The sequence below is a fragment of the Martes martes genome (genome assembly GCF_963455335.1).
Source record: "Martes martes genome assembly, chromosome: X".
Taxonomy (NCBI): domain Eukaryota; kingdom Metazoa; phylum Chordata; class Mammalia; order Carnivora; family Mustelidae; genus Martes; species Martes martes.
The window spans coordinates 40,488,225-40,497,537 of NC_137897.1; the positions used below are offsets into that span (position 1 = coordinate 40,488,225).

The 9,313-nt window shown below is 43.5% G+C and overlaps 1 pseudogene across 1 annotated transcript; it reads left to right on the forward strand.

Annotated features, from left to right (window-relative positions):
- The first annotated feature begins 460 nt into the window (after nucleotides 1–460).
- Nucleotides 461–8,834, forward strand: LOC308337349 (retinol dehydrogenase 12-like; annotated as a pseudogene). The gene is made up of 2 exons: nucleotides 461–521; nucleotides 8,097–8,834. The product of its transcript is annotated as a retinol dehydrogenase 12-like (transcript).
- Nucleotides 8,835–9,313: the final 479 nt, after the last annotated feature.

Genomic DNA, 9,313 nt, shown 5'->3' on the forward strand with positions numbered 1-9,313 from the left:
CTGTCCCACTGAGTCCCTACCGTGCCCCACTCCAGGATAAATTCACATGTCTAGTGAAATCTGGGGAAAACAATCCCAAGGAAAAAGGTCAGGAGCTGAGAACTGATGCCTTCTTCCCACTGAAGAGGTCTTGAAAGGGGCTTGGGAGGGACTAAAGGAAACAGAGAAACCATGTCTGAGTCCAGGAGCAGCCAGGGTATCCTCAGGGTGGGAGGGAAGGACCTATATCTGACGCCCTTGGAATGGAGCTGCAGGAAGTGTCCCCTGTCTGTGCCACCTATGCCCCAGCAGGTCTTTTTGTCCAAACCTCTGCCTCCAGGTAGCCAGGTACCAGGACATACCAGCTGCACCAGTGGATCCAAAGGCCTCAGGGGAGGACCCTGTCTCCCAGGTTTCTTGACAGATGGCCTAAGCTACTTTGCTTTGCAGCTCTGTAGGCTGAAAGGGATCCAGTGAAGCCATGGGAACCATCAAGAATGAGGTGCTGAGCCTGAATGTTAGTGCCACCCTTCAACGGGACTGTACTTGGTGATCCAGCTGGCTTTGGCCAGTGCCAGAGGAACCCAGGTTATACAGTCCCAGCTCCATTAACATATCAGTTCTCCTGGGTGATTAAGACCACAGGGCTGAGCCATCATGTGGACATTGAGCCCCCCAGGAGCTGATAGAGCTATTGCTGCAAGGAAAGGAGGGGCAAGGTCACTGCTGGCAGAGAGTGTTTCAGCCATGGATGGCTGTGAATTGAGGCATTGACTCAGCTTACCCTGCCCATCCTTTGGAGGCTTAGCTTAGAAACTCATCACATCTGCTCCCATTTCTCCAGGTTCTGGACCAGTCCAGTTTCCCAAAAAACATGTCTCACCATGGGGAATCTGACTCCATAGCACAAATTTGTTCTAGCTTGATCAACCTAAAAGAACCAGAAACAAATCTTATAGTACTACAATGTCAAGTTCATTGACCCTTTTCAATGAGGGAAACTGCATGTCAGAAGAACCACGGGACATCTCACCAAGTAAAAGAGAAGGTTCAATTTTTACAGGATTCAAGGAAGGGATAAAATTTATATGAAATTTAGATGAGCCCTGCTACATCTGTCTACATTGTACTGTCTGCATAAAGACATTTATCATGAGGATCACATCTCTGTATATACTGATTTCTACTGCAGAATTTCTCAACCTCAACACTATTGACATTTGGGGCTACATAATTCTTTGTCACATTTTGTGATTTTGTGCATCATAGAACGTTTAGCCTCTACCCACTAGTTGTCAGTAGCCCCCTCATCCAAGTTGTGACAAACAAAGTTTTGCAGACATTGCCAAATTTCCTTTGGGGAGTGAAATCACACCTGGTTGAGAACCACTGTTCTAATGGTTTATTGATAGTGAGTATGATACTGAAAACTCAGTAAAAGGTTTTGTGGGATGGCTTCTGTTTTCACTTTTCTATACATATTTAGGGGGAAGTATTAAATGAAGAACACATTAAAATGACAAATCTGTGGTTAAAAGCAAGTTCATTGTTAAAAAAAGACAATGTCAGATCTTTGTAGAAAATCCAATAGCATTTATTAAAAGGCTATTAGATTTGAGGCACTTGGCTGGCTTGGTTGGTAGGGCATGCAACTCTTGATCTTGGAGTTGTAAGTTCAAGCCCCACACTGGGTGGAGAGATTATTTTAAAAATAAAATCTTAAGGGGTGCCTATGTGGCTCAGTCTGTCAAGCATCTGACTCTTGATTACAGTTCAGGTCATGATCTCAGGGTTGTGACATTAAGCCCAGAGCCTCGCATTGGGCTTTGCATTCAGCTCGGAGTCTCTGGAGATTCTCTCCCTCCTCCTCTACCCCCCCCTCTCCCCACTCACATTCTCTCTCTCTCTCTCTCTCTAATAAATAAATAAGTTTTTTAAAAAGTAAAATAAAATCTTTGAAAAAAAGCTACTAGATCTAATAAGTGAGTTTAGCACGTTTGCAGGATACAAGATCCGTATACAAAAACAAATAATATGCCTATATACCAACAACGAACAATCAGAAATTGAATTTAAAAACCAATATCATTTAAAATACAGATAAAATATAAATAAAAATATTTAAAATAAAAAACTATAATATTTACAACAAAAGGGAGTCTGCTTCTCCCTCTTTCTCTGTGATCTCTCTTTCTTTCACTCTCTCTCAAATACATAAATAAAATCTTTTTTAAAAATTTAATTTATTTGGGGGTGCCTGGGTGGCTCAGTGGGTTAAAGCCTCTGCCTTCAGCTCGGGTCATGATCCCAGGATCCTGGGATTGAGCCCCTCATTGGGCTCTCCACTCCGTGGAAAGCCTGCTTACTCCTCTCTCTCTGCCTGCCCCTCTGCCTACTTGTGATCTCTGTCTGTCAAATAAATAAATAAAATCTTTTAAAAAATTTAATTTATTTGACAGAGAGAGAGACACACACAGTGAGAGAGGGGAACACAAGCAGGGGGAGTGGGAGAGGGAAAAGCGGGCTTCCCACTGAGTAGGGAGACTGACTTGGGGCTCAACCCCAGGACCCTGGGATCATGACCTGAGCCAAAGGCAGACACTTAACTACTGAGCCACCTAGGTGCCCCACAAATAAATAAAATCTTTAAACAAAATAGGTAGCAATTGCACTACTAGCTATTTACCCCAAAGATACAGATGTAGTGAAACAAAGGGGTACCTTCACCCCAATGTTCATAGCAGCAATGTCCACGATAACCAAACTGTGGAAGGAGCCAAGATGCCCTTCAACAGATGAATGGATAAAGAAGATGTGGTATATATACACAATGGAATATTACTCAGCCATCAGAAAGGATGAATACCCACCATTTGCACTGACATGGATGGAACTGGAGGGTATTATGCTAAGTGAAATAAGTCAAGCAGGGACAGATAATTATCATGTGGTTTCACTCATATGTGGAACATAAGGAATAGTATGGAGGACCACAGGGGAAGGGAGGGAAAACTGAATGGGAAGATATCAGAGGAGGAGACAAACCATGAGAGACTCTTAACTCTAGGAAACAAACTGAGGGTTGTTGGAGGGGAGGAGGGTGAGGGGGTGGGATAACTGGATGACGGGCATTAAGGAGGGCATGTGATGGGATGAGCACTGAGTGTTATACGCAACTGCTGAGTTGTTGAACACTTTATCTGAAACTAATGATGTAGTATGTGTTGGCTAACTGAATTTAAATGAAAATAAATAAATAAATAAATAAAATTCATATAGAAATGCAAAGTATCTAAGAATAAGTAAAACAGCTCTTTTTTAAAGTTTTTTTTTATTAATTATTTTTATTAACATATAATGCATTATTTGCCCCAGAGGTACAGGTCTGTAAATCATCAGGCTTACACATTTCACAACACTCACCATAGCACATACACAGCTAAAATAACTCTTAAAAAGAAAAAGTTGGAGGACTTAACACTGACTCAAGAATTATTATAAATATGCAGTAATTGACACTGTGTGGTATTGGTGTAAAGATCAAATAGTAGATAAATGGAGCAAAATAGATACTCTAGACAAACCCACGCATATATGTGGGTTATAACTAATTTTTTTTAAAGATTTTATTTATTTGACAGAAATCACAAGTAGGCAGAGAGGCAGGCAGAGAGAGGAGGAAGCAGGCTCCCCACTGAGCAGAGAGCCCAATGTGGGGCTCGATCCCAGGCCCCTGGGATCATGACCCGAGCTGAAGGCAGAGGCTTTAACCCACTGAGCCACCCAGGCGCCCCATAACTAATTTTTTTAAGATGCAAAGACAATGCAGTAAGGAAAGGATGGCCTTTTCAACAAGCAGTGCTGGAACAATTGGATATATAAATATCCAAAAATTAACTCAAAATGGGTCATAGACCTACATTTAAAACCTAAAAGCCTGGGTGGCTCAGTCGGTTAAGCATGTGCCTTCAGCTTGGGTCCTGATCCCAGCTGGGATCGAGTCCCACATCAGACCCCCTGCTCAGCTGAGAGCCTGCTACTCCCTCTCCCACACCCCCTGCTGTGCTCTCTCTCTCTCTCTCTCTCTCTGTCAAACGAACAAATAATATCTTTTAAAAATAATTTTAAGGGGCGCCTGGGTGGCTCAGTGGGTTAAGCCTCTGCCTTCGGCTCGGGTCGTGATCTCAGGGTCCTGGAATCGAGCCCCGCATCGGGCTCTTTGCTCAGCGGGGAGCCTGCTTCCCCCTCTCTCTCCACCTGCCTACTTGTAATCTCTCTCTGTGTGTCAAATAAATAAGTAAAATCTTTTTTAAAAATAATAAAAATTAAAAATTAAAAAAATAATAATTTTTAAATTATAAATAAATAAATAAATAAAACCTAAAAGTGTAAAACTTCTAGAAGAAACCACAGGGGAAAATTTATGACATTAAGTTAGGCAAGGATTTCTTAGATTTGACAACAAAAGCACAATTTACAAAAGAAAAAAATGATAAATTACAATTTCATCAAAACTAAAAAATCCATTCTTTAAAGGACACAGTTAAGATCATAAAAAAACAAGCCACAGACTGGGAAGTCTTAGCAAAAACATGTATCTGAATGTAAAAAAAGACTCACAAAACTCAACAATGAGACAATAGCCCGGGGCGCCTGGGTGGCTCAGATGTTTGGGCTTCTGCCTTAGGCCTCAGGTCCTGATAGGAGAAATAGCTTCATGACTTGGAGTTAGGCAGTTTTTTTCACATGACACCGAAAGGATGATCCATAAAGGGAAAAAATGTCAGATTAAACTTCATCAAAATCACAGTTTTGGGACGCCTGGGTAGCTCAGTTGGTTAACCATCTCCCTTCGGCTCAGATCATGAACCGAGGGTCCTGGGATGGAGCATTGGGCTCTTTGTTCAGCGGGGAGTCTGCTTCTTCCTCTACCCCACCTCCTGCTTGTACTTGCGCTCTCTCTCTTTCAAATGAATGGATAAAATCTTTAAAAGAAAAAGAAAGAAAATAACCCAATAAAAAATGGGCAAGAGGCACCTGGGTGGCTCAGTAAAGTGCCTGCCTTGGCCTCAGGTCATGATCTCAGAGTCCTGGGATCCAGCCCAGCATCGGGCTCCCTGCTTGGCAGGAAGTCTGCTTCTCCCTCTCACACTCCCCCTGCATGTGTTCCCCCTCTCTCTGTGTCTCTGTCAAATAAATAAATAAAATCTTTAAAAGAGAGAGAGAGAGAGAATGGCTAAAATTAAAATGACCATGGGGGGCGCCTGGGTGGCTCAGTCGGTTGAGCTTCTGGGTCTCAATCTCACAGTTGTGAGTTCGAGTTCTGCTCTGGCTCTGAGCTGGGCGTGACGCCTACTTGAAAAGTTAACAACAAAAAAAAAGGAAATTAAAATCACCATAGCAAGTATTGGCATATATGTAGAGGAGCTGGAACTCTCATACACAGCTGGTGGAAATGTTTGGGAAACAGTTTGGGAAACAGTTTCATAGTTTCTTTAAAATCTAACCATACACCTACCATATGAGCTATCTTTTGCACTCTTTAGGTTTTTAATCCAGAAGAAAAGAAAAGATATGTCCATACAAAGATTTGTACAATATTTGCTTGGCAAGTGCATTTATAATAGTCAAAAACTGAAAACAACCCAAATGTCCATCAACAGGTGAATGAATAAACAAATTAGAGTGTTTCCATACAGCACGACATGGAAGAATCTCAAAATAATACTGAGCGAAGGAAGCTATTCAAAAAAGAGTACATAGTGCATGTTTCTATTTATATAAAATGTTATAAGCTGCAAACTCATCTTTAGTGACAGCATCAGTGTGAATGAGAGAATGATGAGTATGTTTACTGTCTTGATTATGGTGATATATATATGCAATATATAAACTTATCAAATGATATATTTCTAATATGTATAATTCATTATATGTCAGTTATATCTCAATAAAACCATTTTTTAATGTCATAGATAACAACAGTCTGCATGGCCAATCATACCAGAAATACATGCAAGAAGTCTAAGTTGGGGGTGCCTGGATGGCTCAGTTGGTTGGGCGACTGCCTTTGGCTCAGGTCATGATCCTGGAGTCCCAGAATCGGGTTCCACATCGGGCTCCCTGCTCTGTGGGAAGTCTGTTTCTCCCTTTGACTCCCCCCTCTTCTCATGCTCTCTCTCTCAAAAAAAAAAAAAAGTCTAAGTAGTTGAACCAGGAACCTGGCAGATGTATTTTTCTGATCTCATACTCAACAGCAATGATCGATCTTGAGGAAAATAACACCAACTCTCAAATCCTGAGTTCCCCTGCCTCTGTCAAATGATAAAGCTACAATGTGCAAGATTCCATCTTTATGCTATACTTCAATATAAAGTTGAAGGGGCACCTGGGTGGCTCAGTGGTTTAAGCCTCTGCCTTTGGCTCAGGTCATGATCTCAGGGTCCTGGGATTGAGCCCCACGTCAGGGTCTCTGCTCAGCGGGGAGCCTGCTTCTCCCTCTCTGCCTGCCTCTCTGCCTACTTGTGATTTCTCTCTCTGTCAAATAAATAAAATAAAATCTTTAAAAAATATATAAAGTTGAATAAAAAAAAGAAGTGGAAATATACTATAGCATGAGAAAATCTTAGGCTCAATGAACAGTATTCTTGGGGAATCGTGGGAAACTCCCAGAGTCCCATGATGCTGGCCTTCTCATCCATTCAACCCGGAGTCAAAAGGTCCACAGCATCCTGGGTCCCGGTGCAGGTCTTGCTCTCATACAGGGGTCTGTCACCACTACCAGTGCAGGGTCTTTCATTGTCTTGGTGGAAAAGTACTGAGCACAGAGATGTCCTCCATCCTGGTTTTCCACACCAGAGTCTGCGGCCCCAAGAGTTGGCAAGTCCCTCCATACAACTGGCCACAGACTTTCCTGCTTGCAGACGTGTTTATCATTTACATATGTACTCTGCATGTGCTGGGATTTACAATCCCCTCCCATGGTAGAGACTCACATTGTGTTGAAAGATTAGCCATACTTGGTCTTCATCTCTTCCTCTGCTATTTGTTGACTGGCCAACTCTGGGCAAATCCTGGCCTCTTGAATCTACATCTGTGACATGGGGCAATGAGGCCATCTGTATGACATATTCCTGGGAGTGTATGTCAAGATCCCTTGTGAACCCAGAAGAAAGTAAACACAGAGTAAGTGAGTGTTATTATTGTCACCATGCTCCTGACTTAATACGGACAGCTAATGTCTGTTGATCACTCACTATGTGCCTAGCCCTGTGCTAAGTGCAAGTTATAACAACCCCATGAGAGAGAAGCAGTTATCACCTCATTTCACAGAGGGAGAAATGGAGTTAGAAAGGTTGAGTGACTTGCCCAAGGTCATCAGATATTGGGGCTGGGAAGTGAATTCCAGTCTATCTGACCACAAAGCCCACATCCTTCCCACCAGGCTGCACCAACTTCTACCCATGTGGCCTCAGAAAGCTCCAGTCAGGGGCGTGTGAGTGGCTCAGTCATTGGACGTCTGCCTTTGGCTCAGGTTGTGATCTCAGGGTCCTGGGATCAAGCCCCGCATCAGGATCCCTGCTCTGGGGGTAGCCTGCTTCTCCCTTTCCCACTCGCCCTGCTTGTGTTCCCTCTCTCCCTGTGTCTCTCTCTCTGCCACATAAATAAATAAAATCTTAAGAAGAAAAAAAAAGAAATCTCCAGTCACCCTTTCCAAAACCCAGTGATCCTAGAACTTCAAAACAAAGTGTCTGACTTACTCCTTGTAGTAGGCTGAATGATGGGCGCCCCCCACAAAGATATTAAGTCATAATCCCTGGAACCTGTAAATGTTACCTTATTTGGAAAATGGTTCTTTGTAAATATGATTAAGTTAAGGCTGTTGAGATAAGGAGATTATCCTGGATTATCTGGGCAGGCCCTAAATGCAACCACATGTATACTTGTAAGAAAGAGCAGGCCAGGGTGTTCGTGAGAGCCCAGGAGCTAAAGAAGCTAAAGAGGGGGGGAGAGAGAAGCAGCCAAGGGTTGGAGCCAGACCAGGAGACAGAGCCAGAGTTGGAGTAAAAGCTGCTTTTGCTAAAGCAGCAGCAACTAAAACTATTTAAAAGATGCAGTTATCTTGGGACTGTTCACCTCCTTCCTTTCTTTCCTATATGTGATTGCTCTATCTGTTAGGAAGCTTTTTGCTCCTGGGGTTTGGAGAACAAGCATGCCCTTTCCTAGGAAGATAGTGGTAATCACCGGAGCCAACACTGGCATCAACAAGGAGACGGCCAGAGAGCTTGATAGCAGAGGAGCCCAAGTAAGCATTGCCTTCTGAGATATACTGAAGGGATAATCTGCTGGCCAGTGAAATCCAGGCCAATACCAACAACTCTCAGATGCTAATTCAGAAACTGGACCCATCCCATACCAAATCCACCGGAGCCTTTGCTAAGGGCTTTCTGGCAGAGAAAAAGCAGCTCCATGTTTTGATCAACAACGCAGGAGTGATGATGTATCCGTATTCCAAGTCAGCCGGTGGCTTTGAAACCCACCTGTGAGTCAATGTCCTCAGCCACTTCCTTTGTGCGCACTTGCTCCTGGTGCCACTAAAAAAGTCTGTGCCCTCGAAGGTGATGAACCTGTCATCAGTAACCCACCATGTGGTCAAGATTCACTTCCACAACCTCCGGGGGTCTCGCGCATTGCCACAGCAAAGTGGCCAATGCATTTTAATGCAAAGAACGCAGTGTAATGATGAAACAGAGAGATGTGAAGATGGGAACTGGGAACTGGCCAAGAGACTCCAAGGCACAGGGGTCACCATCTATGCAGTGGACCCAGGCATCATCCACTCCCAACTGGTCTGAGACTCCTTCCTTCTGTGCCTGCTCTGGACATTCTTTATCCCCTTCATCAAGTCAACATGGTAGGGGGCATAGACCAGGCTGCACTGTCCCTTAGCTCAGAGCCTGGAGCCCCTGTGTGACAAGTACTTTGGTGACTGCAAGAGGACCTGGGTGTCCCCAAGGGTCTGCAATAACAAAACAATTGAGCGCCTGTGGAATGTCACTGTGAACTTCTAAAAACACAGTGGGAGTAGAGCTGATGGAAAAGTCACAGCTTTATTAGGACTAGTTCAGCCATAGTGAAAGGGGCCAAAGGAGAAGGCCCACCCTGAAAGATCGTCCTTTGGGCTGGCTACTGTTGAAAATTCTGCCCTGTTCTGATTCTCCAGACCCTTCTAGAAGGCTTTGCATACCCAACTTTCTTGTGAAGCTGGCTCATGGTACAAGATATTGACACCTGCCAGAGCATTCTTCTCCAAAACTTATAAGAGTTGGTCGCT